This window comes from Sinohyriopsis cumingii, chromosome 17 (assembly GCF_028554795.1).
Source record: "Sinohyriopsis cumingii isolate HCF-2022 chromosome 17, ASM2855479v2, whole genome shotgun sequence".
Lineage (NCBI taxonomy): Eukaryota > Metazoa > Mollusca > Bivalvia > Unionida > Unionidae > Sinohyriopsis > Sinohyriopsis cumingii.
Genome location: NC_142977.1, coordinates 105,805,480 through 105,829,786, shown reverse-complemented (window position 1 = coordinate 105,829,786; position 24,307 = coordinate 105,805,480). Strand labels below are relative to the sequence as shown.

Genomic DNA, 24,307 nt, shown 5'->3' with positions numbered 1-24,307 from the left:
AATTCTAAAGTTTATGATCATAGTACACTTCGTACTTTCAAATTAAAATTAAATGATTAGAAAATTTATAACTAATTAGCACGACTCTAATTCGATTGTGGCTTATGGGTCTCTTGGTCTTTCTTGAAAACGAGGACCTACGCACTCTCACAATAACACTATTCAAACATCATGAGAAAATGGATTTAAGTTTTAATTTATTTAGTTATTTTTGACGAGACACTCTTTTCGAGGCCCTGAAAAGGACCTTTGGGTGTCGTTTTTTAACATACTCTTCAACTGGATGCGATGAGTTTTAAATGCCCTATACCTTTGTCACGTGTTCGTTCTACTAATGTACCTGTTACTGTGGATGATTTGGTATAAAAACAACAGTAACAACAAATAATCTAATATACCGTAAGTTAATATTGGTAGACTGATATACTACTATATTGTTTTGACAGTGTTGGGTCAGAAGATAGCAATATAGTACGATATATTGGTATTTAGACAGTTCACTTTATCTGCATATTATTTACAGCAATCAATGAAATGAAGTGCATACACAATGGAAATTCATCTTTTTACGGACAGTTCGCTGGCAGTCTCGAACGAAGACGTTTTCGCGGCACCCAGTACTATTGTAGTTTCAAAATGAATTATTTTTCTGCATCAAACATTTTACCTTTATTACTCAATGTCAGATACACTTTGCCATTATCTCGGAACAATGCATTGTATGCCACGTTTAAATACCCAACATGTATATAGATTAACCAGGAAGAAACAGCAGTCCAGTTGTCCCTTGTTTACTGCAGTACGGGGTATTTTTAGTTTACTCGTTCTGTTTAACTCCAATATATGGCAAACCTACACAACCGCACATGTTGCGACCCGACCCTTATGCTTTGTTACTTTTTAATGTAGCCTTTCTTTCTCAAACGCATCAGTAATTTTTACGAATGGGAGCTGTAGTTTCGGCGTACTCAAGTTTCATGTCAAACTATCTTAATGTTCAGTTTTGTTCTTCTTCTCAATTAAATTAAATTAATTATATATACCGTCATCTGACTAATGACACAAGAAAATGCCCGGGCCAAGGTCATTTCGAATGGTAATTTCCATCAAATTCGTAAACAAGTTCTGGTCTGTCTCCTTAAATATTTTACAACATCCTGACAGAAATCAGGTAGACCATGGAAGGGGAAATCAAACAACCCTGTACTCAAATCCAAGTAAACATTTTCTCTACAAATAACACTTGCAATCCACAATCAGTTACAAAAGTTAAGCAAACAATTTAGTATACATAACACAAAAACTACCCACAAAAAGTAAGAGAAAGAATTATTTTAAAAAAACCTGATTTACATATTAATATAAAATGTCTATAATTAAAATTACATAGGAGGATGTCTTATGACTGATACAATATATATATATATATATATATATATATATATATATATATATATATATATATATATATATATATATATATATATAACTTCTTTCCTTTTGAAAGTGCAACTGCAAGCAAATGATGTTTTCCTCACTTCCGCCTGGTGTCAATGTTGCACTCATGCAATAAAACATTCTACCTCAACAATCCCTGATTCTAGTTTTAAAGTGGTTGTTTAAATTTTAGAACATAGCTCACTGGAATGAACACCATTTTTGTCTTATTGTAACAATAGGCCACCAACCCCTATATCACTTGCATCAACATACATTTTAAATTATTGACTGAAATCTGGAGTTCAAAGAAGTGGTACACCTCAAGTATTGTCTTTACTTTATGACAAGCCTCCCAATATTTCTCAGACCAATACAACTTCCATTTCTCACCCAAAACATCTGTCAGGGGTTCTGCAAAAGTGGAAAAGTTGAGCAAACTTTCCGATAATATCCAACCCTACCAACATGTCAATTCAGTTGCTTTTATTGATAGGCACTGGGAATTTAGAGATAGCCTCGATCTTAACTTCTAAAGGTTTAACTTAAACCTGTCACAAAATATATCCTGAAACATTTGATACAAGAACGGCAAAACATAATTGTGCATCACTTAGTCGCTCAAAGGATTTCCTAATGTACGTATTGCAGTTACCTAGACCAGATGTTATCAAGTTCATTAAACGCTCGGACTTTGACGAAAACTATTTATGCCAAAAGGAATAAAGTTACGTAGATAAAGTCCATCTTAAATTGCAAATAAATTACCTTCGCTCATTTCGTGAATGAAATTTGCCATAACTCATTCCAAATATAAAACTACTGTTTACATTTCAAATTTTGTCAGTACAAACATCGAGACATTGTTCACACTTGTACAGCATGTACACCCAAGGAAATTATTATCTCTTTTCGGCATAAGAATACATGGTGAACTCAAATTACTTTTACTTGGTTAAATAAAATCATTCTCCAGCAAATTCTGAATTTCATTTTTAAAACATTCCTGCTTGTGAGGACTCATCCTATAAGGGTGTTGTCTCAGTGGTGTAGAATCTACAATATCATGGTAGATTTAATTTGTTAGTGGTGGAGCATCTGGAAAAGAGTGATCATATCACATAATATCTTTCTCAGTTCGCTACATTTGTGACTGTATTTGTCAAGGTTTCTGGTCGAATTTCTGAATTCCGAAGTCACCTGTCAGTATACATGTTATTGTTTAAGTCCTCACTGTGTGGGACAGGTACAACAAAATTTACTGCATGATTAACAGGGATATCTCTATCAAAATCTTATATAAGGAGCATCATACTTAGCCTAAAGAAGATTTTGAGGTATGGACAATAGAGGTATGGGAAAAAGAGCCAGAACTTTATAACCATTCTGAACACTTATTTGCTTTAACTTCTATCATACGTTTGTTTCATTTTTGACTAAGTAGAGTGAAGATTATTTCCTGCTACTTCACATGACTTTGACAACTAGATTTTGAAGTCATATACTTAGTCAAAATAATTATTCTTGGAATCTTGATTTGAAAGCGGTTTCTCTTTTAATACCTTCAATTCACCTCGGATAGTATATCCAACAATGAGTTCAAAAGGACTAAAAAGCTTAATGATACTTGAACTAATTCCCTAACTGCAAACAAACGAATACTCTAACCCAATCTTGACCTGTATCAAAGCATTAATCATATTTTACAAGGTTTGATGAATCTTTACAAACCCCTTTCACATTTAGGATGATAGCTTTTACTATTTTTTAATTTTAATATTTGTCAAAGAAATTGCCTCTGTGAATATTGTGGACGCACACATTATAGTCGACATGTATTGGTTGCATCACTTCGTCGTAGGCAATGGACCGATACATTCTACCATTATTTTACAAATGGCCAAAAGCAGATGGTCATCCTAAGGAATCGTTTGATTGTGTTTTCGTACTATTTGACAAGTGTGACAAGAGCTGCAGCGTTGAGAAACATCACTTTTAATTCTAAGGCAATACAAAATAATTTAGGATCTTGTGACAAGTCTTATCGACCCCAAAATAATCAGTCTCCAATATCTCACATAGACCCTATTTTTCACAAAAATAACTGACCGGTACTTATATGGCTTCAGTTTCGCCAATAACCATCTAAAACAAGCAAGGGATATGAGGATATTTTTCCTGTCTTTCGACACCCTTATTAAGTAGAGAAAATGAGTACTACAAGAGGATCAGCGTGATCAATACCTTTTGTTTGATCAATATCAGTCGGAAAAGTGACCTCATCAATAGACTGACCAACAAATGTGTCTGCTAAAGTAATAATCTCCTGATCAACATCATTATCAAGAGCTATTTTTGTCATAGCTTTGATAACTTCACAAGCATGGTACATATCAGAGATTTCAGTCTCAAAATGATTTAGTTTCTTATCCACACAAGACTTGTCAGTTACAAGTGGATTAACCACAACCTTATCTTTAGCTAGGTCTTTGCCTAATAATAAATGAACACCAGCAATGGGTAAAGTCGTCACTGTCACTACTTCGACTAAGTTAACAGCAAAAATTAACATAATAGAGAGGAGCATTAAAAACGAGCACTTTCACTGTAATAAAATAAAAGCGATGTACCTGATGACAAACCTGATGACAAACGACTCTTAGAAGCTCACCTGATATTTTAGGGACAGGTTTTTTAGAATCATTTACAAGATATATCAAATCGCTGGACATTAATGGTTCATAATTCTCCATAATGAAATCAGACAAGAGTTTGTTTGGCTCAACCAATGTATTTCTTTCAGTACAAGACCATGGATTTAACCTCTTTGAAATAACAATAGCTCAGTACTTATTCTGTTGCTTATTTTCTACCCGTAACAATAAAAAATAATGGATTTTTTTTCTTCTTACGATATACGTACGTAGGAGAAGATAATGATTTTCCATTAGTCTTTGAGAAGTGTAAGTCAAACACATGTGCCAGATTAAGAGTTCGAAGTATTCGTATGAGACTGAGACAACTTTGTACCAGGCATACTGTTGAGAAGAAGACCTATTAACAAATGAAACTTTGGAATAATCATCAGATGTACGATCAACGTCTTCCAACGTTTCCATCTTGTGCTTATCAGGGTAGCTTTTGGTGTCACAATATATGCAATTCCTGAACTCCTCAGAAGTGAGTATATGAATATCTAAATAACTTCATTCTGCAATATGATATAAGTTCACAACATCAGCCTGGTTAGGCAACCGGATTAAGTCCGTTGTCGTTTATACTAGCAAGACTTTCGGAAGAGTTTGATATAAAGGGTTGCTCTTAAACTTAAAACGTATTGGTTTTCATGCAAATTTCTTAATATAGTTTGAAGGTTAATTACTGTCCAAAAAATAACCAACTGGTTATTGTAAATTCTAAATTCTCAGGATTTGTCAATATGTTAAATACAGTGTATCTAATGAATGCAATTTTTTACCTGACTGTTCTGTGTACATTTGTTTTGGCAAAACTTGTCTCCGCTGTTTCTGTGGTTTAAGAATAAAAGCTTAATACAACATAATTGCACACTAAACACAGTAAATGTCCGAAAACAAACATATGAACATATGCAAATCTTTGGTCGCACGTGAACAATTATTTTATTTTTTTTTCAATTAAGCTTCTTGGGAAAAGGGAATGTGATTTATTGCACACCATATGGGAGGATATGTGCCGTGCCAGTTTAGAAACTGGCGTATTTCTTTTCTAAATTAATATTATGCATTTACTGCACATATAGATGAATAGAAGTGAAAATGTGTGCACTAGTGATTGCCGCAATGGAGCATTAGCTGTAATGAGTAGAGAGTTCTATCTAAAACATAAATTTAATTGTTGGTATAGATTGTTACCTCTTTCATCTAATAAGCGAATCCAAATTTTGGGATGTAGCTGACACTTATATGAGTAGTTCGGTACTCGCTGCGTACAACTAGTCAAAATAACAAAATAAACCATTTTTGAAAACCGAAAAGTATACGTCACCATCCGCAACGAAGAGTGAATGCCTATCTTTAGATGATGAACATAACATATAACAAGGTGCATTATGCAAATACATCGAAACCTATGAAATACTAATTGCATTAACTAAATTGTGGTAAGGTAGGAAGGATATATTTAAAGCATTCTACATTCCCTCTCTTCTGCAGCGGTGAGTATTAAAACGAACAAGAGATCAAAGTTGTCAAGCCACTCCAAAGTCTGTACGGACATAGAATGATAAATATTAGACAGTCGTTAGAGTGAAGAAGACTAAATTAGAAAGCCATCTGGTTTAATATGGAAGCCAGGAACCACCACAGAATAAAGTTTGACAGGAAGCCATCTGGTTTAATATGGAAGCCAGGAACCACCACAGAATAAAGTTTTCCAGCATGCGCTTACGAAGATTCGTATCTAGTTTCATTTAATTGGCTTATCGGGTCTAGAGAGAAGTCGAACAAATATCTTGGATCGAATTGATAAGTAAGTCAGCACGGGCAAGACTTCCATAGCGCACGTCCTAAGTAATTTATGCCATATATTGTTGATCAATATTGACTCAGCCGTTCGAAAAAAGAAGTCCAAAAATGATTTCCATTTTAGTTTCTAATGTAAGCCACATCCGATTTAGAGTAGCCGCCGGATACACAATTTTAATACACTATGCAACAAAAGCTATTCAGAGTTCGATCCGTTTTTGATCGATATTGGCTCAACTGTTGTTCTGCAGAAGAAATTGTAAATAGGTTTTACATAGGTTTGTTAGTTACGGGGCAGATTGGAAAAACACATAATGCACAATAAAGTTTATCATAGAAACTACTCCGCCCAATTTTGAGAGAAATGACTTCGTTATTCTAAAGAACCTTTTAGAAACAGTTTTCCTCAGGTTACATTATGCGTCATTGTAAGAGAGAGTTTAGAAGGACCTAAAGAAGCGAGTTTGACACAAGATGCCCTGCATTTCTACCAAGCTGATCGAAATTGGCTTAGTCAGTTTAGAAACAAACATTGAAACAATTTCTCTATCTTTCTGACATTCAAGCCACGCCATTATTAATCGAGACATCTGAGAGAACAGTTTTATAACGGATATAAAAATAAATATTCTATTAAAAGGTTGGTCAATACAAGTTGCGCCGTTCTGGAACAAACCTCTAAAATGTTTTTCCACTTGTCCTTCCAATGGAACCCAAATCAATTTTGGATACGCCCTCCAGCCATAAGTTCTTGCATCTCATTCCCAGTGGAACGTTAATATCTAGTTTAATTTTAAAAAAGTCAACTGATACGCTCACTTGGCTTTAAACAGGGTTCACTTACTGTTGAATCTCTGCAAATATTAAAATATTTACGGGCACATGCAGCCTACCTTTTGAACGATAGGACAGCTGGGAGAGTGAGGCTACGCAAATAACCTTTACTGACCAGCTTGGAGGACCACCCCTCTATCCAACTATGATTAAATTGCCACCCACTGGGACTTCCAACTTTTCGAACTTGACTTTTATTAAATGAAATAAAATGACCTTTACTGCAAAGATGAATTGGTAAAAGTCCCTTTTATTCTAACGATAAATCATATATCCACACTTGCAAACCACCTATGATCAAGGTCTGATAAAAGCCTATACCAGCATGTTGAAATCTGATCAGTTTATATATGTTACCAGGTGCATGATGAATTTGTTCCGTTTGAAAAACGTCACTTTTAAATCTAATGTATGAATAATCGTGGACAATTGTCAATTTAAAATGTGTAAGATGTTTTAAGTCAAATTTATTTCCAACATGAACTCAATGACTTTAATGTCAGATATAAAAACTCCATTTGTTCCATGACTGAACAACTGATTACGAGGAATAAAATTCTATTTCTCTGCAATGTCATTGGGAATTTCAGTTTCATGTATATCTTTTTAAAATGTACACCGAACATTGATTGTCCTGACCCAACAAGGAATATAGTAATAATAATCGGGATAATTGGTCGTCCCGATTACGAAATTTGGTCAAAAGCTCGAATTTTAATGAACGTAACTGGATTTAACTGGGAGGATAAAAACAATTACGCTTGAATCGATAAGGATTCAAAAATAAATAGATATTAACGTTTTGTAAAAATGTCAACTATCATAAAGCATATAAACAATAACAATGTTAAAAGGCTTTAATCAAGATCAGCTCTGTTGATATGTCCACGATGAAGGATTTGCAAATCCGTAAATTTTAAAACTGGATGCAGAAACATGATCTACTCATACGTCGGTAAAATGCTACTCTGCACGTCTGCACTGTTGACTTCGTAGTCACATTGGTATTAATAGTAATGAAAGGTTAGAAAAACAGCCAAAGCTGCCACGCAGTCATCAGTTTTCAAATGAAAGAGTCCATATAGCGACTTCAGAATACATACATACATACATACATACATACATACATATATATATATATATATATATATATATATATATATATATATATATATATATATATATATATATATATATATATATATATATATATATATATATATATATATATATATGTATTCATCATACTTGGCATAATATATAGTATGAAAATTTTACAATCAAGCTCTTCTGAGCATCAAGCTTATCAGTGACTATCGCATCCCTTGTAGATATTTAAAGAGATTACTCGGTATTGTGCCGATTGCCACACATACCTGATTTATACATGACTTTAAAAGGGTAACACAGCCAGCGTGCATACCATGTCAGTCTCCACTGATTGTGGAACACATTCTTGTACAATATATTTGTTAGTACCATTTACGAAATAAATATTTATATTGGACTTAATTAACAAAATTTATAACAATGTATGCCAGTTAAAATATTGGACCTTTTGATTCAATACCATTTATGTAATACGTGTTCACCCTATATATTCAGGACTTTGTATAGTACTGCTTGTTCTTTCGTAGCCATCTTTGTGCTGACTTACCATTAAAGCCCAAGAATCACATACATATGTACATACACAAATTTATGTATATACTTCAACTGAAAGCACTCACAATGTAAATATTTTTATCTCTGGCTTTCTACAGACAATGCAAATAATTAGCGTTCTTGTAAAACTTATCATATTGTAGATAGACATATACTTCAAGTGATTCTCATTTGCAGATCATTAAATGTTTCTTTGTAAACAATATACTCTCTTTTGCTATCACAATTTTGGCATAATCAATACTTCCATATTTATGAACCTGCTCATCCCAAGAACGAGCTGAGGTCCCAATGTACCATTATTTATTCTGGATAGAGTCCAAGTGTACCATTATTTATTCTGGATATAGTCCCAAATTGCAGTGAAGTTATTTAGTGTAATGTAGGATGTATTACAATCATGGGATTATCAAATATTCATTAAATCTTAAATCTTTCCAATTTATACATGTATAATTTGGTATTGCTTTTGGAAAAAAACTGTGTATCTGGTTCTTACGTGTTTACTTGTTAAAATTAGGTAAATACTTAAACACTGCAGAAGGGAGAGGGAGGGAAAATAATTATCGGCATTACAGCTCTTCTAAAGAACACATAAGCAAACTGGATAATGCATTGTTCCTTCTCGCTTATTTTAGAACGTATATAATTCCCTTTTGCACGTGTTATGGGGCTTGAGTACGCGCAATAAGCGTGCATAGAAATGTGACACGTAAAATTTTCAACTGCAGTAAGTCTGTTTGGAAGTATAAATTTAATTATCTGGACAGGTAATATCAAAATGATTTAGACCGACTGTTCACTGCGGTTAGGTCGACGAAACCAATCACGTTGCCAAAAGTTTGAAAAAATTCTTCAACCCAAAGCTGTTCGAATCATATTGTATTGTACTGAAAGTAAACATGTCGCGGATGTGTAACGCTTGAATAAGTCTAATATATGTAGTATCTATTAATATTTTACCCTCAGCTTTTCTGTTGGACATACTTACTCCGGGACAAACCTATATAAATGTGAAGCAAGACGCTCTGTACAAAGAAGTGCAGTTCTCTTATGTCTTTAGAAGTCAACAATAGAGACAAATACGCAAATATCTACCAAAATATTACAAGAAAAAATGCTATGACGTAAACGATAGATGCACAGCAGTTCTATTTTCCATAGAGAAGAATTTAAGAGACTGTGGCGAAAACGTGACATTTTATTCAAAGCAAAAAGAGACATATCTTCCGGTGGAGATAATTATAAATCGGATCCAGTCTGCATCGCTGGTACACAAGGTAATGCAATTGGAATTAGTACAGAAAATACAATTTGCTTAGATTGTCAGGTATAGCAATTCCTAAATACAATTTTAGTGCTATAGTTCTTAAATTCATCAGCCCTTTGGACACTTGCTGTATAACGTATCAGTCAGTTTCCGACATTTATAACCTTGAAGACATGATTTTCGTATATGTGATGTAGACTTAAGAACATCAGTTTCAAAATTTATGTTTTATATATGTTATGGGATGTAGCAGAATAATTGCTACGTAACATTGATTTGTAAAAAATTACTCTTAAGGATACTAATGATGGTTTGACTAATATTCCTTTTTTAAATCACAAAATGATTAATTTGTATTTTTTTCCACGCAGATGTATAACATTAACATATAAGTTATTTCAAGATTCATGTAATGACGTGTACGTTAACTTGAACCTTTTGATAAGGCATTGTTGATAATGGTAAACCAATACACTTGTGATATTTTATAGATGTTATGATGTGAGTTAAATAGTACGAATGAAAAATCGTCTAACCTGTATGGTAGTATTATTTGTATTAAATAATAATTCTGCCAACTATTATCAAGCATTTTCTTATCGAATCTAGGGATTTCACTTTCCGTTCTGTCTGGTGTATATTTATAATTCTCTATAATTAGTCCTATATACCTTGATTCCTTTTATAGCAATCCGGAATGACTGTGTAAGATACATAAGAATTAATTACTAGGTCGTCATGCGAGTGTCTGCTACACACGAGTGCCTATAACACCGAATCAGTTGCATTATTTTTGGTGATGTGCGCTTAGTCGTAATTGAATATGGACTGCTGTGTGCAGGCAAGGCGATGGGTGCCGTTTACCCGGGGGCCTGGATTCGAATCTCTGCATAGTACTAACTAAAGATTCTCTAACCTGTATGATAATATTATAGTAATATTGCCACAATCAGAGACGAAGTAAACGTTTCTATACAACCACCATTGTTGTTTACCTTACTTTGGCAATGAGCAATATGTGCACAAAGTCAATCATGTGATTATGCATACGTGACAGTGATCGTCAACTCGACGACTTAATTCATCTGAGCAGGACGTAATTCGACCATCGGTAGTAGTGAATGGGGGCACTTTACGTATAATGGGAATTAGCATTACAGACCCCCCCCCCCCGGGTTAGATTACGTACAATGGAAATTTAACATGGCGAAAAATCGTGGGTCAGATTACGTACAAGGGGAATTAACATGGCGATAAATCGTGGGTCACTCTACGTACAAGGGGAATTTAACATGGCGATAAATCGTGGGTCACTCTACGTACAAGGGGAATTGAACATGGGGAATAGAGTTTGGGTTTGTTTAGGGACAAGGGGAATGGAACATGGGATTTTTTTTTTCTTTTTTTTTTTAAAAAAAATTGTTTAAAAAAGGGGTAGGCAATTCAAAGACTATCTCTTTTCGAGAAATATGGCTGGCCCTGAAAAGGGCCTTTGGGTTTTCTTCTTCTTCTGCTTCTAATTTCTTCTTTTCCTCCACCAACTTCTTATTTTATCTCCAACACTCTTTCTCTTCTTCCCTTTCTTTTTTTTCTCCTCCTCTTCTTCTTTCTTCTCTTCCTCCTCTTCTTCTTTCTTCCTCTTCTCATTTTCTTCTTCTTTTTCAATTTTTTCGTTCCATGTTCTTATTCTTATCTTTTCCTCTTCATCCTCCTTCTCCTCCTTTATTTCCTTCATCACACCACTGATCATGTCCTTTGCTTTTCTTAAGTTGTTAATTTCCATTTTTACTCTATGCGGACTATAAGAATAGTGGTCTTCAACGAGTCGTACGAGCATTTGTTCTATCATGCCCAAATTGTCAAGGACGTCTTGCAATGATTGAAATTTATCCAGGTGGTTTGAAGCCATTTTCTATGTAGAATGGTTTGAACGACGAATACTGTGGGTTCTTATACTTAAAGCGCCTACGTGAAGGAAAACATCCCCCTAAAAACATAAAATGGATCTTACCTAGATCATGACCAAACAACGCGCGGACGTGAAGGAAAACATCCCCTACTTTTTCATTTCATATAATATAACCCAAACTATACTCTCCACATTTGCTAAGAAACAATAAAGAAACCCATAATCTACTATTCGCACAAACATACCTTTACTCATACAAACACAAACACACAAACACATACCCTCACATTTTTTAAAAAAAGAGTTAGTGTTTATATACACACTACTCTACCTACACACATTGGCAAATTAATAGTTATTTCTTTTCTAGAGTACTGGGTAGCCCTGAAAAGGGCTGTTGGTTTTTTTCAACTCCAGATGCACCTATCTAATGGTTGCACCTTCCTGGCCTTGCGCCACACACGCATCTTCTTCCCCAGTCTTCTTTCACCTTTCTTCTGGGGAGCGCAGAGGGAGGATGATTCGCTTCAACACCCCAATCCTCTGTCTCGGGAATATTGAACGACATCCTCTCTTCTCTTTTCTTTTCCTCTTCTTCCCTCTCTCTTCTCTCCTCCTCTTCTTTCTTCATTCTTGCTTCTTCTACGATAGCCTCCGCTGATAGTTCGTTTACTATGCGCCTGGCATATTCCAGGTGCATCTGGAGTTCTAGCAGCTTCACAATCCTTGTATTCATTGTCTTGCTGTTAACAGGTCGACGATGGGCCCAACTGACGATTTGTTTTTAATTTATACTGAAAGCTCGGACGTGAAGGAAAACATCCCCCTAAAACATAAAATTCATCTTACCTAGATCATGACCAAAAAAACAACAACAACGCGCGGACCTAAAAGAAACACTCACTCACTTTTTTATGCTACCCATCACTATTGTAAAATTTTTTATAAATCACTTCAATAGACTATCCACATACCCAAATCAATCCAATCTAACCCCAAATATTCACCTCTAACACCCAAAAAACAAACATCATTTTAATCTACTATCCACACCAACTTACTTTAGCTCTTACTAACACAAACACACCAACACATACCCTCACATTTTTAAAAGCAAGAGTTAGTGTTTATATTCACACTACTCTACCTTCACACATTGGCAAATTGATGGTTATTTCTTTTCTAGAGTATTGGGTAGCCCTGAAAAGGGCTGTTTTTTTGTTTTGCTATGGCATTCTTTTTAGTTTCTAAGAATGCGATGTCCTCTGAGGATAGACTTTCTGGCGATAGGTCTGCTTCTTCGAAAAGAGAAGAAGAACTCTTTCGTGTCGATACGGCAATCGACAAAGCCTCTGTCAGCTTCAGGTTGTTGCTGCTGTTGCTGTTGCTGCTGTTGCTGCTGTCTCTGAAGTCTGTACTTCTCTGTCCATTCTTCTTTTTCCCTGTTCATTTCTTCTCTGAAGAGCTCTTCTATCAGGTCTTCAGTGATTTTTAACATTCTCACATTCTCTATTTCTTCTGGCTTCGGTATCAGACTGTGTCTGACCCTATGCAAATTCACGTAGGCTTCGTTGAGTTTAGCTAGTTTGGAGCACATCTTCGTAGGAGGATGAGTCAACAATGGATGGTTAGACTGGGAACAACCCGGTTCTTAAAGTCAAAGCGCGGACGTGAAGGAAAACATCCCCACACGGTTTTCTAGTCTCAACGTTTCAGTGAGTGTCATGAGAGGGATAGTAAGAAATGAAAGAGCATCAATTCAACATTCTTATAGCTAAACAAACCACAAAGGCATTTTTTTCAAAACACAACATTTTTTATTCAAAAATCACTTAACACTAAACAACAACAACTCTAACATTTTTTAACAATTATCCAACACTATAACATCAAACAATTTTTTTCAAATCACGAACATTTTTTTCTCAATTGACAATCTACTTAGAACAGGGCTGACAACGTTGTGAATGAAATTGTGATTTCCACTGTTGGAAATCATTAGGCCATTGATGGACACTACGTTTCCTAGCTTGAGACAAAAGATAAGCATAATGGTCACAAAACCATCGATCTACTTTCACATCGTTTCTAGCAGAAGAACGAGGATCGAAATGAGTCACTAAATGTTCTAAGGAATAGCCCAGGCTGCGATGATGCAGAAAATACACACAGTACTGTCCACACACCAAGGAATCTGTGCCTTGTTATTTCACGTTATTGAATCGGGTGGTTTGAGCATTTCTTCTCATAAAGTCGATTATATCGTCTTCCAAAGGGGGCAATCCGTACGAATCGAAATATTCCACACATCGTTCTTGAGGAAAGTAGACGGCTACCCAGTGGATTCCTGGGAGATGACTTTCGTCCGTGTTGATCACGTAAGCTTGATGGTCTTTAGGTTTGCGATGAGGGAGTTCATCTTTAGCACAGACAACAGGATTCCAAGAAGCCGTATACGAACTGTGGTTCAAAAGGTAATAAAGTTCCCAGGTATCCATTTGTGTGGTTTTTTTCTTCTTCACAGGTAATAATACGTCGTCAATTCGATCCTGACTTTTTGCTTGAAAATGTCTGACGAATAAACGGTTATTCGTTCTGTTTCCTCACTCTGATTCAGGACAGCTTCGATACGATGGATCTCTTGAGTGGTTAATGGTGGACAAGAATGTTCACGCAAGTCTTTATACCACTGGTGCAACACGTCTTTGTCCGAGATGAGACTCCAAGCTTCGTCCAGATACTCGTCCAATTTTTCTTCTTGACTTAACATCAGGCATTTATCGTGTTGAATTTGACTGGGATGATCGTTTTGACATCCATAACAATTTTTCTTGATCAGTTCCGTCATTTTGTCCGCCAAGTGTTTGGCAAAACAGGAGACTAAATGGGCTTCTTGTTCTGGCCATCTCGACTTCATCATGATTACTTCTTCTTTTTCCAGGGTCTCCTCACATTCCATGTCCAAAGTTTCTCCACTAGGTAAAGAGGGATAACAGTCTTCCATGGTTTCTAGTAATCTAGGATGACTTCTCTCAAACTGTTGATTTCTATGGTATTATCGAATTCGGCATACAGGATGACGTTCACTGTATCGTCCAGTGGCTTTGCAAACTGAAGTTCCACACGAATCTGGCCTGATTTTATAGGGTGGAAATGTCCCTCGTCGCTGCCCTGGTCTGGAGTGAAATCGAAAGCCCACAAAGCATAGCCTCCTGCATAATCGTCGTACGTAATGCCGTGACTGGTGTTGGTTCCTAACTGGCCCGTGGCTTCGTACAAGGACAAGTACGATCTCAAGTAATTGTTCTTGGCAAAGTCGGGTTCGAAAGGTCTGGTACACAAGGTCTTGCCATCGCGACTGACTTCGATTTTCTTCACGTTGAAGTGCTGAAAGTTGAAAGGATTTTTAGCGAAGTGTCCGTTGAAGGTTGAATTCTCGACCATGCCAAGGATTAAACGTTTGGGTAACTGTCCTTGAAACAGATGATCTTCGATCATGGAATGATGGTTAGCGGGAATGGTGAACGTTTTCACTTCCACACGTCGTATGGGATACTTGGCGGTTGTTCTGCTCAACGTTTGACTGATGTCGTTACCTACTTTGGGTAACACTTCCACGCGTCGTACGTAGAGTTTGGCCTCTTCGATTTTGCTTTTAGGAGCCTTAGTAGCATCAGCCAACAAATGGAAAGCGGTACTGCTTCGATTCAGTCTGAGGCGGACATTGACCCCGTTCAGCAAATACTTCTCTTGCAACCACATGTCCAAATGCAAACGATCCATCAGTTCTAAACTCCTCTTGTCTAAGATTTTGATTTCTCTTTGCTCAAAGCCACTATTGGTTCCATCTACAAGGTCGAACTTGCCCGCTTCGTCAGGTTCCCACAGCACACAGGCATTGAGATGGGTATCCTTGGCATCTATTCCGTACGTCAAGAGATTTTCCAGGTAGGCACGGTAAGGGTAAGTATCCATGCTGCTGCTGACCAGTTTGTTATTCAAGTACAAGTCCACTGAGCTGAACAAGGAATGCATGAAATTGTTGACGGGAGCTATATTCTCAGTGTCATCTATTCCACCATCATCCTTATCTAGAACTTTGACTTTCAAGTACAAGTAACTGCTATTCAAATCGATGTAACACTGGACAACAAATTTTTACAAAAGTCATGTTACTGAAATAAAATTAGTCAATTCTTATCAATTTTTATGTGCTGAACACGAATATGACAGTCAAATTGCAAAATTGGCTCTAGTTTTTTTGTAATCTGCAAGAAATTAATGTTTACATAACGAAATGCATTCCAATAGTAAAAGGTCAACTGTAATAGCCTACCTATAAAAAATCAAGTCATTGACTACATCTTAGATTTCTTCGCCTGTCTCTTGTACAGCTGTTCGGGAGCATCTCTGAGGAGTGTCCAGCAGTAGTCAGCCAGCATTGTAGTGGACCATTTTCCCTGGTATCTTTGTTCCATTGTTGCGATATCTTGATGAAAACGTTCGCCGTGTTCATCACTAACAATACCACAGTTGCTAGGAAAGAAATCCAAATGGGAATGAAGGAAGTGAATCTTTAGAGACATATTGCAGCCAAGTTTCTTATACTTCATCAACATGTCTTCTACTAGTTCCTTATAGTTTTCTGCCCTAACATTTCCGAGGAAGTTTGTAGAAACTAGGCGAAAAGCATTCCATGCTTGTTTCGCGTCACCTTCCAGCAAGTTGTTGAACCGGTCATCTTTGAAAAGCTCTCGAATCTGAGGACCCACAAAACTCCCTCTTTAATCTTTGCTTCGCTGAGTCGAGGGAATTTTTCATGCAGGTATCGGAATGCTGGCAAAGTCCGGTCAATGGCTTTCACGAAGTTCTTCATCAAACCTAGTTTGATGTGAAGGGGTGGTAGCAAGATTTTCTGAGCCTCAACCAGAGCTGGGTCTTGGATATTCTTCTCTCCAATGGCTACATTCTGCCTGTGAGTCCATTCCTTCCTCATGTAGTGCATTTCCCTTGCTCGGCTATCCCACTCGCATAAGAAACACATGTATTTTGTATATCCTTACTGCAGTCCCATTAAAAGGGCAACTACCTTCAAATCACCACAGAGGTGCCAGCTGTACTTGTTATACTCAATGGAATTCAGTAGCTGCCTTAAGTTATCGTATGTCTCTTTCATGTGGACAGCATACGCTACTGGAATAGATGGAAGAATGTTTCCATTGTGCAAAAGCACAGCCTTGAGACTCAGTTTCGAAGAGTCCACAAATAGTCTCCATTCTTGTGGGTCATGAGTGATTTTTAAAGCATTCATGAGGCCCTCAATATCGGAACAGAATATCAGATTACTTTCCTTTCTGAAGAAAGGCTCCAATTGCTGGTGGCGCTTTCGATATGCAGTAATTGTGACATCTTCTTCTAGAAGATTCCATTGTTGGAGTCTTGATCCTAGCAATTCTGCCTTGTTCTTTGATAAGTCCAAATCACGAATCAGGTCATTTAGTTCTTCCTGTGTTATTCTGTGTGGGGTTGATGATGCACCACAGTGAAAATCTGGATCACTGCATGCTGATGGACCAGGAGAAGAACAGGTCGACTCACCTTTGTCTTCGTCAGATGAATCAAGAGAATATTCTGCTGGAGGTTCTGGAATAGGAAGTCCCTCACCATGTGGAACTGGTCTCAATGCAGACAGAATGTTTGGGTAGACTATTCTCGACTTCTTTCGCTTCGTTATTCCGCCGGAAAGAGGAGGAACCAAGCAGAAGTAACAGTCATTTAGGTGGTTGCTTGGCTCTCTCCACACCATTGGGACTGCAAACGGCATTGATGACCTTTTGCAATTCAACCACTGTGAAAGCTGTGTTGTACATGTAGCACAGCATATATGCGGAGCCCAAGACTTGTCTTGGTCACCAACCTTGCATCCGAAGTAAAGATGATATGCCTTCTTCACTTGAGAATTGATACTTTTCTTCTGGTTGGCAAATGTCACTTCCCCACAAATATAGCAAAAATTGTCCGCGGTATTAACACACTTTCGAGGCATTACTGTTCTTTATTGTACGTAAATGGATAAAATAATAAGTTTTATGTAACAGTAGCTTGAACTGTCTCGCACAACGTCTAAAATATTTTAAATGCTGAACCTATCTGATTGGGCTTTATGTAGTACACTGCTTACGTCAGCTTCAGCAGCCGCCTGGCATTAGTACAATAGGCCTACACATGTATAGTACACTGCTGACGTCAACTTACTTCAGCAGCCGCATGGCATTAGTATTGCATTGCATCAGAAAATGATGCAATCAACTGTGGATGATGTGAGCATGATGGTATTATGCAATGTTACATCATTATTCCGGATGTTGCTGCAGTCCTACTGGAGAAATTTACACAGTGAAACATAGAAAATGAGGTATATGAATATCTTCAAAACGAGAGCCAATACAAATTTTTCACGGTTATATTCGTGTTCGGCACACCAAAATACTACAGATTAGGGCCTTTTCAAGTCAGTAATGATTTCACTGTTGACCAGTGTAATCTTCGGGTTGTCCTTTGATTTCAAACTCGATGGGAGCGGAATCGGTCAATGAGGAGACGGGATGAAATTCCACCCACTGGGATTCTTGCATCGTCATCATGGTTGGGGGCATGGTAAACAGATCCAGTTCCGTTTTGGAACAAGCGCAAGACTCTCGGTGCATCATTTTGTTCTGTTCTTTCTCAATAATCGAAAACGTCTAAGTCTCGAACGGTTCTTCTTTTCTTGGCCTTTCTCGCTTGAAGTCTGGTGAAAGGGTGTTTTCTTCGTCGTCTCTTTCTGCCTTGTCCTTGCTGAATGCCTGACTCGGTAGCGTGCAGGGCATTTATAGGTGTGTCTCGTCGACCTAAAATGTCTTTGCCCGTTTGCAGCAAGACATTTTTGCCTGCCCTCATGAAGGCTTCTTTAGGGTTTTGTTTGTCGATGATGACATTTTGGAGAAATTCTTTGCCTTGCGTCAGTGCCGCATCTTTCAAGGCGTGCAATCCGCGTGTCACCATCGGTTTCAACACTGGGGCCACCGAACGAAAGGCCGATTTTAACATGTCTCCTAAACCGTGTCCTCGCTGTCGAGCAACCCCTCGGTACACTGGATACATGACTTACTTACGAGTCGTGAGAGAACCGTTTTCGAAAATGGAGTTTCACCGTGACTTTTCCTTTGGTGAATGGAATATTTTGTCCTAAATCTCTTTTTATAGTAATGCTGACCGTGTCCAAATACGACTTGCTGACGGGCAAATAGTGAGGATGGACAAATTCGCGGTGGACGTGGTAAGTGTTTCCACCTTCCTCGTCAGCGTTCGCGGCAGAATCCACTTTGAAAGGAATGACACGCAGTAACGGCACGGAGGTGTGTCCCACCACGTTGTACTCCACCACATCGGAGTACACGAACATCAAATTCAGTCCTTGGTTCAGTTCTACCGGGGTACGAAATAACTTGCTAAAAGACTCGTTGTCGTAAACGCTGGGTAATTCGTTGTTCTTGAGTATGGTCATTCTCATGTTCATGTCTCCGCCCAACATGTCAAACAATTCAGGACAAAATAAAATGGACAGGATTTTAGTCCGTTCAAATTTCATCAAGAAGCGACGAGCTACTTTGTGGTACTCCATGGTGACACTTTTGTTCTTGACAATGTCAAAAGCTTTCCCAAACACGCCATTAAACTTGGTAGCTATGGTGTTGACCAAATGTTGACCACTAAAATAATAGCCTGGGAGAATGGACAAGTGGTAGGTCGACTTTTGAGTTTTCTCATTATAGGTTTTAATGTCAGATATGGTAACTCTCTTATCCAACTCCTGTTGCAATTGCTCGTCAAGAACTTCCACATCAAATTTATTTTGATTGGGAAGGACATTGAGGACTTGGGTCGGGTGAATCATTTCCACTAAAGCCACTTCCCAATGGGCTTCGTGGTCTAAGGGGATGGCTTGAGGTAATTTGGCCGTGTAACAGCACAACGTGTTATTGGGAAACACCTCCATGGAACTGTCACTGGGTAAGGTCAAGTAAAATTGGTTTTGGTGACTCATAATTCTAGAGTTCTGTGGCTGTCCGAGGGGTTAGTGGACGTCAGAGGCGTGTCTCCACCCAAAATGGGGTTCTGGTTGTGGTTGTGACTGACACTGGCACTGGACACAAGGTTCCCGGGGTTCCCGTTCGAGGAGAATTTCAGGGAGGGATTGGGAAGCAGGTAACCGATGCAACTGCTCAATAAAATGGTCCACAATTGTTTGTCTCCTTGTTGCAAACTCAAATTGGCAATGGCTGCCCCGATGACACAATACACCACGAAGATTTGGCAGAAAAAGACGATTTGCGTTTTAGGCACACGTTCTCCACACCACACCCACAAGGGTTGTTTTTGTAAATCTTGCACAGAAGAACTAGGGGAAGAAGGAGTGGTCGACGTAGCTGCGTCTGATGTGTGAAAGGGCATGATGGTCACTTCTTCTTTTTATAGTCGATGACTTGCGAAGCGTCGATCCAAGAATCGAAACTGGGTGGATATCCTTTCCAACGTACTTTGACTTCTTTGACACGTCGTTTGCCCACTTTACGGGTTCTGCGTTCGAGAATGCTTTCGATGTCGTACACGTCGTCTTCTTTTTTGGTCACACGTTGTAACTCGGGCAAATAAAACGTTCCTTTGAGTACTTCTCCGTTCATGTCTTCCAATTTATAGACGGTAGGATGACGGCCATGCACTCGTCCAGTGACGCGAAACAGTTCGGTCGTCCAGTTAGGTAAGTAACCTTTGTCAAAAGTGCGTTTGGTTTTGCCAATGCGCACCCAATCTCCTACGGTCAACTCTCCACTTTTCTTGGGGACAGCCCTCGTCGGGGACGTACCGAACAGGCGCTCGAACACCAGCACTTCGTTGTCGGGAGTCACGTCTTGCGGGGCACGTCCGATGCTTCGATGGTAAGATTGGTTGTACGCTTGCACCAGGTGCGGTAAGATGTCGATGTACTTCAGAGTGTGGTGATGCGTAAAATATTTCCACATGCGTTCTTTCAAAGTGCGTTGAAAACGTTCCACGATGCTGGCTTTGGTTTCGGGATTCTCGGTGGTAAAAAAATGAATGTCACGTTTCTTTAATTCTTTTTGGAAAGCTTGGTTCAGAAATTCGGTGCCTTTGTCCGTTTGCCATCGAAGAGGGTGACGACCGCTTTGTTTCAACACTCGTTGCAGGGCTCGCACTAACTCGCTGCTGGATTTGGAAGTCAAGGGCACGACCCAGGCAAATTTGGAAAAGACGTCGATGACACAAAACAAATATTTGTAGCCGCGATTGTAGCTGGCCAAATGAGAGACATCGGCTAAATCGGCTTGCCATTGATGATCGATGCCTTCCACTCGGGTGCGACTTCTGGCAAACTTACGTCGAATGGGTTTGTGTAAAGTGTAGGTAGCTTGTTCTTGTAACCATCGTTGCACTTGAGGTAAACGGAGACTTTTCAGTCGAGTTTTGGCAGCACGATACAATTTTTGAACTCCTGCGTAACCTGCAGGATGCGAGGGATCGTAGTAAATGCTGGCTAAGACTTTTTCCATTTTTTTGTGTTTGTGTGTTAATAAGGCACCCACTCTTGGAAGAGGCTACTCTTTTTCTCTTGGGGTATTTTCTTGGATTGCAAGGCTTTGCGTGTGCGACCGGCAATAGGTGTCGAAGAGGAGGATGTCTGAGCAGGGGATATCGGTTCTTGTTTCACTTCTGTCTTCACTTTCTTTTTCTCTTGTGATGAAGAAGGGGTGGCCATCATCTTTTTAATCCATCCAATTCTGGAGGTAGGTGGTGTTGTTAACTTGCGTACTTTTTCTGGTGGAGTTTGAAACCCTTCTTCTTCTTCTTCTTTTCCTTTTTCTTTCTTGACCACTGGTACCGGTACTGGTACTGGTACTGGTGATGGTGCTGGACTTTTCATCAAGGTCTTAAAATCTTTCAAAGTGGGTAGAGCTGTTTCGTCTAAAGCTTTCTGGTGAAAGAGTTGCAGTCGTTGCAAGAGTTGACCGTACTTTTGCGATTTTTCTGTTTCAAAACGTTCAAACAACATTCGCAGACGGTATCGATGACCTCTTTGGAGGCCGTTTGAATGAGTTTTTTTCGTAGGGGTGGAGAAGCTTTGGACAGGACAGATAACATGTCCCCATGTTTGGCTAAACGTGGTGGCAGTCCTTTCCTTTTCTTTCCTTGGGGTTTTCTGGAGGGTGACATCTTTGAGTCTTCAGGAGCACCAAAAAACACTGATATCCTACTCGGTCACAGGCCTTTTTTATACTGGAACGCGTCGCCATTGATTGTCTTTACGTCGTATCAGTTTGAGGACAGGCATGACACGTCGTGCAGGGGTACGTAACGGACTAAATCGAGCCAGTTCTTGCTTGGACAAATCCAGTAAACTTTGTAACATGCCCGATCTTTCATGGACTTTGATTTTGGGAGAAGGTACTTTGTGAGCAGCAGCCACTGCCGCTAAATTGGAAGGTCCTGCCACTGGGGAAGTTCTTTTGGGGGTCATCAACGGAGAAGTTCTTGGTGTAATCAACGTCTCCAAGTACTCTTCAGTTCCTGGTGACATCAACGGAGAAGTGGACAAACGTGAGGCTGTCGGAGACGCTGTGGCAGGTCGTGGTTTGCGAGTGTAAGGCTGCGTCCTGGCCGCAGTGCCTCTCTTGCGACTAGTTTTCTTCTGTGGACTTTTCTTTTTCTGAGGACTTTTTCTCTGTTTCTTTTTCTGGGGGCTTCTTTTCTTTATTCGGGGTGGTGTCTGGTAAGAGGAGGGTCCTGCCACTGGAGAAGTTATTCTTCTTGGGGACCTGGTCTTTTTCTTTTTCTTCTTGGGGCTTCGTTGGACTTTTGTCTTGGGGATAACTTTGGGGGCATTAGGATCCCATCTTAAGAGTGAGCGAATGATGACCCCTCCTAGAGTACCGCTCCCTCCAGGTTTCAAAATGATTTGTTTTTTGGTTTGAGTGTCGATGCGGGGATCGGCCAGTTGGACCAAAGCGACTTTGTTTCGATCGAAAAAGCGTTTGGTTTGATGAGGAATCTGAATGATTCCTTGGAGTAATTGACGTGCCGTCACCGTGAACCATCGTAAGACTTCTTTGAGACTAGCTTCTAAGACACGAGCTCGTGTTTGTGGATCTTTTTCTCGACTGATGCCATACAAGGCACGAATCAATTTGACGGGAAGATGCGACTGAAGGGACGTCATGTTCGCACTGAGAGTGAGACAGACGAAAAAGGGTCTGAGGTTTTTATAGATTTTTTGATGGGGAGTGAAATGAAGTCGAGGACGGAGACGTGTACAGGACAGGCCCTCCGTCTTGGCACCAGTGGTGAAACAAGTGGGTACGAAATCGCAAATCCTCAGGAGTCGTAGGTTTCAAATCGACGAGTAAATAGGCGTGTGGCGTTTGAGTGGCATCGTCGTACGCCTGAGTCAGCCAAGGCGTTCCTAACTGTTTGGCTAAGACTTGCACTTGCGATTTATCTCGAGGGCTTTTAAACAAGACCACGTAATGCGCATTGAGACTGATGGTACGATGGGCTTTACTTTGTTGAAACAAATTTTGGGTGATGTAAACGACACTGGCATTACGGTGATGCCCTTTGCGCGTGAACCACAATTTAATTTCTTCTTCGTCTTCTCCTAACATGTCGTCGAAAATGACCAGATGGGTTAGACGGGAGTCAGAGACGATGCCGTCGTCTTCTTTAGGAATGCCTTCCACAAACACGATGGAATCGCCTTGACTTTCTCGCAAGAGGTTGTACGCCGATTGCCACTCTTTGTAACACCACACGATCCGTTGAGGGGGTCGATCGATCAAATGATGTTTATGTTCGATCAAACGTTTGACGAATTCGGTTTTGCCTGAACCGCTAGGTCCAGCAATGAGCATGTTAAAGGGATGGCGAAGATACAAAGCCTCCCAACTGGCACGATCTAAGTGTTCGTCGATGACTTTGACAGTAGAGGAAGAGGGAGCAGAGACAGCAGAGGTAGCCATGGTATGAGAAATGTCACTTGTGACACGAAAAAACAAACAAGACAAGAGTTTATATACTTTTTCAGAACACGTTTATTGAATGTTTCAAATATGAACACGAAAGACAAAAATACATACAACCCAAATAGTGATGTACAGGAATATAAAACACAGCAAAGCGATCAAAGTGGAATATAAATAAGTGTCTGTACAACATGTTTTGGGTAACCAAGATGTCCTAGGGACAGTGTGTAATGTTCTTACAGTCTCTACATGAGGTATTGTCACACAAGTGTCCTCCCGGAATGACCTTTCAGGAATGTCCATGACAGTCCTGTCCTGAAGCGAGTGGTTGTTCTCGGTGACGGGTTCTTCTGGCACCGTCACTAACACAGGTTGAAAAGTAACTTTTTTCCTTGAACAACTCTTGTGCATACTGGGCCACTTCTTGGGTCCAAGCCTCAAAACCCCCCTTTTTCCAGTCACGAACATCTGTCCAATGAGGGTGTAAGTCACAAGCTACACACACATCGTCATACACGTCTTGGGTAGCTAAAAGTTGACGAATCTTTTTTTCCTGTTGAGGTCGAGAAGTATCCAGATGAAACCGCAAGGCTTTGAGCAAAAGGAGTTT

The 24,307-nt window shown here is 39.1% G+C and overlaps 1 protein-coding gene across 1 annotated transcript in view; it reads left to right on the top strand.

Moving 5' to 3' along the window:
* The first annotated feature begins 9,472 nt into the window (after nt 1-9,472).
* LOC149779618 (uncharacterized) overlaps nt 9,473-24,307 on the top strand; it is a 51,913-nt gene continuing 37,078 nt past the window's right edge. Inside the window, exon 1 of the mRNA XM_089940406.1 lies at nt 9,473-9,721. The gene's annotated coding sequence lies outside the window, so the exon portion shown is untranslated. The remainder of the gene's footprint in view (nt 9,722-24,307) is intronic.